Below are 6,207 nucleotides of genomic sequence, written 5' to 3' on the forward strand. Positions count from 1 at the left end.
GAACAATCAAAGATATTCAATGTTTTATGTTTAATTTCTTAGAAATAATATCATTGTCCAAATGAATACTTTGATAGAAGGGCTTAAAATTAAGTTTAAAGAGATCACTCAGAACATTCTTCTTTCACTTTTAATAACGTAAGTTCACATGTTTATTCCTCAATAGATTGACCCATGTTATTTGATTCTTCAGTAAAGGATAAGTTAATAATTGCAATAATGTAAATGAGTTTCAGTTTGTATAGTCAACACATAAACAAAACATTCATGACAGCAATAATGCCAATAAGAATGTTACTAATATTAACATTTGTAAAGCAAGAAAAAGAAAGTCTGAATGTTATACAAGCACAGACATGTGGCCGGGCTTTTTAGAAACAAGCTTTCCTACCTTGTGTAGCAAGGACTCAAAATGTACTTAAACCTCTGTAAGAAAATCTAGTTTAATCATAATCTTTAGAATTGTAAAACTAACCACCAGAGGAGCAAAAGTAATATATCTTAAATGTTGATGAATCAAGAAATATGATTGAGTCCTCTCATTCAATAGATATTATTTTCTATGGTTTGAATGTATTTACCAAAATTATATGTCATATATTAATCCCTCCCAAAGTGACAGTGTAAAAGGTGGAGCCTAAAAACTAATGATCTTAGTCACTCTTATGAAAGGATAATTTCTTTACACTAAAAGTGGGTATATTATTTCAGGAGTGACCTAGATTTGTTGACTTTGTTTTTTTTTTTGTTTTGTTTTGTTTTGGTTTTTTTTGCTTCTTAGTTCTGTTTATTGATTTTTGAAATCATACTGAGGGTTAAACTTCAGGACCTTGTGTTTACAAGTGACCTACCTGCTACTTAAGACACCCAAAGCCCTTTTTACTCTCAGTGTTTTGCAATTAGGTTCTTGCAATTATGCCATGGCCAACCTGGGCCAAAATCCTCCCATTGGTACATAGTGGGCATGGCAATCCCGTGTCATGGAGCCCAGTCGTTAGTTGAGAGGGAATCTCATAAACCTTTGCCAGAGCTAGCCCCAAACCTAGGCCGTCTGATCTCAGACTTCAGTGTAGCTAGAACCATGCACATGAGGCACTGTGACCAGCAATTAGATTCAGTATAAAATCAAGTTTGACCCCCTTTTTCACTTTTCTAATTACTAGATTGCCCTTCTACTTTTCACCACAGGATGGCACAGTGAAAAAGCTCTCACCAGATGTGGCCCCTCAAACTTATACATTCCACCTTCCAGAATCATGGGCCAAATAAACTACTATTGAATACAAATTACAACATACACAGTCTCTATATTATTATAGCAGCAGACAAGAAATCAACACACTATCTAAAGTTAAATAATAGGTAATGGGAGTATTGTTATCTGATGAACACCAACAAAACACAGTGTCTTATAACAGAGAGCTAGATAGTAAGTGGGGACTGGAGAACTCAGGCAGAGAATTTACTTTCATTTGGTATCACTGCATCGTTTGACTTTTCAAACCTGTGTATCTTTTAATTTCATCCCAGAAAGAAGAAAAAAGAAGAGAAAATCCCAAAGTTTGTGCAGCTGCAGGTCTTGGCACTCTTACCTTCCACAGTTGCAAGCAACTTTCCTATGGTCATGATCAGATGCTACGGGAACAGGACAAGAAAAGAGGGTGAAACAGTAAGTTCCCTCTCTCAAGTTCACATTTTCTGAGGTCTTTTGTTCTTTGTGTGAGTGTTCTATATTTTCAATGGCCCAACATTTTGAAATACTTCCTTTCACTATTTTAATCCATGATATCTAGAATCTCTTTAAGGTTTTGCTAAATTTTGAATCTGTCATATCTTGGTAACAGTAATCTTGACTTACCACACTTTTCTGTGATCCTTTAAATGATTTTTTAAAAATTTAGAGAAGTATTCACTTTTCTCTAGTACTAACCATCTGGTTCCAACCTGCCTTGTCTTGGTAAGAATGAAAAGTCTGTGAAAGAGTGATGACTACTGCTGCTATCAGAATAAGCAAAACCTGATACATTATTAGGACAGTGGTGAGTGGGTAGGGTTAGCGTCATTGCTCCACTCCCTTCACGTTTGCCTGGAGAAGAGTGGATTTCCCTGTGAATACTAGTGAGAACACACCTGGAGGCTTTTGGGAGTAGACAGTTTCCTAGATTAATCATCATCCTTACATTGAATTGCTAAAAGCATGGTACATTAGATGCATGATAATAAAGAAATCTGAACATCTAAATTTTCTTAAAACAGTGTCTCAAATGTCACCCCATGGAGAAAGCTGGAGATAAATATGGCATTTCCCAGAAGAATCATCAATATATAAACGCAAAAAGAAATACACACACACACACACACACACACACACACACACACACAGTGGAAACACAATTGTCTATGGAAGTTTGCTTCATCAATGTAGATCCAAAGGCACTTGACACTAGTGAAGTTGACTGGTCTTCCATGGGACTGAAAGCCAACTGTGCCCAGGTCCTTGCTGTCAACAACACAGGTATCACTAAGCTACCTGCCATGTTCTTTGACTGACAACTGCTGTGTCAACCAAGATCACACTGTTCACTTAATTCTGGATTTGTTCTAGATATTCTATTGCTAGATGTGTATGAAAGGTAAGGAGAAACAGTGGGGAGCACTGCTTTGGATGAACCTGTTGGGAAATCAAAGAGTGAGCTCTCTTATTTAAGAACAGAAGTAAGAGAACACCTAAATCTCAGGAAGTACAGCAGTTCACAGGACCACTGACTCTCCAATTCTACTTTGGCACTATTAGAACAGAATTACATGGAATATTTATGTAAAGTACCTAGCAAAAAATAGGCAGTGTTATTCCCCTGATGTATTTATACTTTTGTATGCAGAAATTCTCATGCTAACTTTTTCAATAAGAAAAACTGAGTATCATATTCTTCAGAGTCAAAAGAAATTCACCTTAATTTGAACATTATAGCATGAATGACATCTGGAGAATAAGTTACAACATAGTTACAAAGTTACAACATAGCTTTTGATAGCTATTCTGATCTTTTATGAAAAGTAATTTCAAGATACAATTTACATATTAAGTAAGTAAATGGAAACAAAGGTGAACCAATAATACCCTGGAGGATATCTCTCTTAATATGCTAGGAAGTTTTCAGTTTATAATGTAAAATAAAGAGTTTAATAAAGAGCATAAGGTACTCTAGTGCATTCTAATAAGAAACATTTTTTCAGCATGTATGTATGAAATTAGAACATAATTAAAAATAGAATTGTGGAACTCTTAGGAATTTTTATGCATTGCATACCAAAGAACTTCCCCTTTTCTAAGCTTTTACATCAAAATTCTCAGTGGGGTGTCAAGATATTACTTCATAGAAATATCCAGTTCAGCTGCACAGAATATGGAATTAAGAGAGACACTCAATTTAAGAATCTGTAGCAATAACAAATGATATTTTAACAAGTGGGCCTTAAAAAAGGGAGGGGCTTGAATATTCATGACCCAAAGCAAACTGTGATCTAATGGTTGCCAACTTAAGATGTCAGGCCAAATCCAGGCCATCTGGTTTTTGTTGTTGGAACACAACCATGTTTATTCATTGACATATTGTCTGATTGCTTTCAAGCTACAATGACTGATTTAAGGTGCAAGAAACCAGGCCTGTACTACTTACTGTTTGGCCATTTACACCAAGTTTGCTTCCCATGATCCCTTAAATCACTTGCTTCAAGCCTACAGTTCGCTCTAAGCCCCATTACCATGAGAGAATATAGAGTTGGCTCTTGATATCTCAAGTTCTCCACCTACAGATTCAAAAAGGTCTTATCAAAATAGCTTTTAAAAACTGCAGCTCTACTAAATATGTACAGATTTTTCTTGCCATTTTTCCCATAATAGGACATTGTAACTACTATTCACAAAAATTCATTTTGTATTAGGTGCAAGTAACCTAGATGACTTACAGTATGTATGTAAGAGGATGAGTATAGGTTATATAGAAATTCTACATTATTTCTTGTAAGGAATCAAGAGCCCATGGATGTTGGTATCACGCATGATTGTTTGGGCCCTTGAACTGATCCCCTGAGAATACTAAGGGACAATGGGTTCCATTGAAGTTTGTTTTAGTCACAAGACTTGGTTTGTTTAGTTTGAATGCTGGAGAAATGTCAGTGTACAAGTTTGAAGCTAAGTCTCAAGTCCTGGTTAGGCATTGTCCTTGCAATGTAGAATGAGCTATATGGAACAGAACCAACTTAGCTGACCTGCAGACTTGCGTGAGTGAAGAAAAATAATTGCTCATTTTTGGTACACTGTAGTTGTTTGCTATGGAGAAAAGCCAACTAATACAGACGAGTGTCATACCTCTGCTTAAGTATTCTCATGGAGGTTTGATTTCAGTGACTGATGACACTGGAAGGATCCTGAAGACCAGATGTGGCTTATTCCTTCCTGGAGTCTTATTTCACACCTTGATGGGCACAAAAGAACAAATTTTCATTCCTCTACATATGGTAAGGAAAACTAAGTCAGAGTTTAGGCCACCAGACTTGTAGAATCATAGTTTCACAAAGTTTAAAATGGTATGGCAGTCAGTCACATTTTTTTCTGTTGTTGGATTACATGTCTAGATACTAAATTGAGCCTCAAATAGTAGAAAGAGGAGGCACAAGTGAACTTGGAGCATTAGGCCAAAGCTTTTGCAATTTAGATTATAATTTGATCATTACTCCCAAATGCTTATTTTTAAGGGGTAAAAAATATCATGACTGGTTCCTCAGAAATGTCACAAGAAGCAACAGTTACATTAAAATGATAAAATTTCAAGAATTTAAATCTGTTAACAATATTGAGATGAAATAATTCAAGTATATGTTAAACCTTAAAAATTGTGGTTTTACATAATGCTTAGTCCTACATCTTAAATTATTAGACTGTAAACAAATCTTTTCAATGTTACTCTTCTTGAAATCATCAAGTTGAAAAACATCTGTAGTCCATTTATTCCAAAAGGATAATGAACATCACAAATTTGTCACAGAAACTGGTAGTTGCTTTTGGCCTCAGAACTTCAAGTTTTTATTTGATTCTTGATGGCATTACTTAATCTCACATTAAGTCTTTCCACAGCTGGTTTTTGCTGTTTTATAACAAGCTGGTGCAGCTAATGCAGAACTGGTACTACAAAATGAGTTGTAGGCATCAAAGTTTGTGACCGCTCCTACTATTGAGTCTAACATTGAAATTCCAGAGCATTAATTTATGGACACTAATTTATGGATCACAAAAGTGGTACCATTTTAGCCATGTAGTTTTATTGTGCCACATGAAAGGCACATGTGACTGACATTTGACATTTAGGTATGATCAGTAATATGTAGAAATGCTGTTCCTGGTGCTCTTTTTAGAAAGGGAAGAGTCTTATCATTATTCCTACTGATTAACAAAGAGGCAATCTATACTTCATGGAATTCATTTCTCCCTATAACAAATTTCAGATGTAGTTCCTAAAAAGAGGACAAGAATTTTCATATCTGTATTTTTAATGGAGCTCTATTTCTGCTTTCCTTTTCACCTGATAATTCAAATGAGAGAGGCTATGAACAATCAAAGAATTCAAATGAATGTTTTCTTTTTTTGATTTTGGCAGTACTAGTGTATGAAGCGGACTCAGAGTTCCAAGCTCTCAACCAACTTGAGCCACTTGACCATCTAGTCAAATGAATGTTTTAACCTCAATAGTATCCATTTTAGTACTATACTTGATGTTGTATAAATCCTAGGTATTTGACTATACCTAATACAACAGAAATTCTATTAATGCTTGACTGCTTTTCTTATTAGAAAAACACACATGTTGGTGACCCTTTCTAAACCACTGGGTCTAACTACTCTTTAGGGAAGAGGCTTTTATTAGGGCATACAGTCTACTCATCATTAAATAATGAAATCTATTTTTCCAGCACTAAGATGTTGAAAAAAAAAAACACCCATAAGACATTACCCTTTATTCTTAATAATCACAAAGTTGGATCAAAATAATGATTCATCCAGAGATAATGAAGGGGGAGAAATGCATACCTAAATGACTCCATCTGGTTATTTCTGATTCGTTGCCATACTCTTTACTTTCTCTTATAAGGTCTCAAGCTTCAGAAAAGCAAAGAACTTGTTTCATTCTTCCTGGCAGTTTACACACA

General features: G+C 35.3%; 1 long non-coding RNA gene across 1 annotated transcript; it reads right to left on the reverse strand.

Annotated features, from left to right (window-relative positions):
• Nucleotides 1-542: 542 nt before the first annotated feature.
• LOC141410740 (uncharacterized) lies at nt 543-6,207 on the reverse strand. Its single transcript, XR_012435528.1, has 3 exons — nt 6,089-6,207; nt 4,373-4,478; nt 543-1,635 (listed from the first exon to the last, which is right to left on the reverse strand). It is a non-coding gene; the product is annotated as an uncharacterized lncRNA (long non-coding RNA).

This window comes from Castor canadensis, chromosome 9 (genome assembly GCF_047511655.1).
Source record: "Castor canadensis chromosome 9, mCasCan1.hap1v2, whole genome shotgun sequence".
NCBI classification, from domain to species: domain Eukaryota; kingdom Metazoa; phylum Chordata; class Mammalia; order Rodentia; family Castoridae; genus Castor; species Castor canadensis.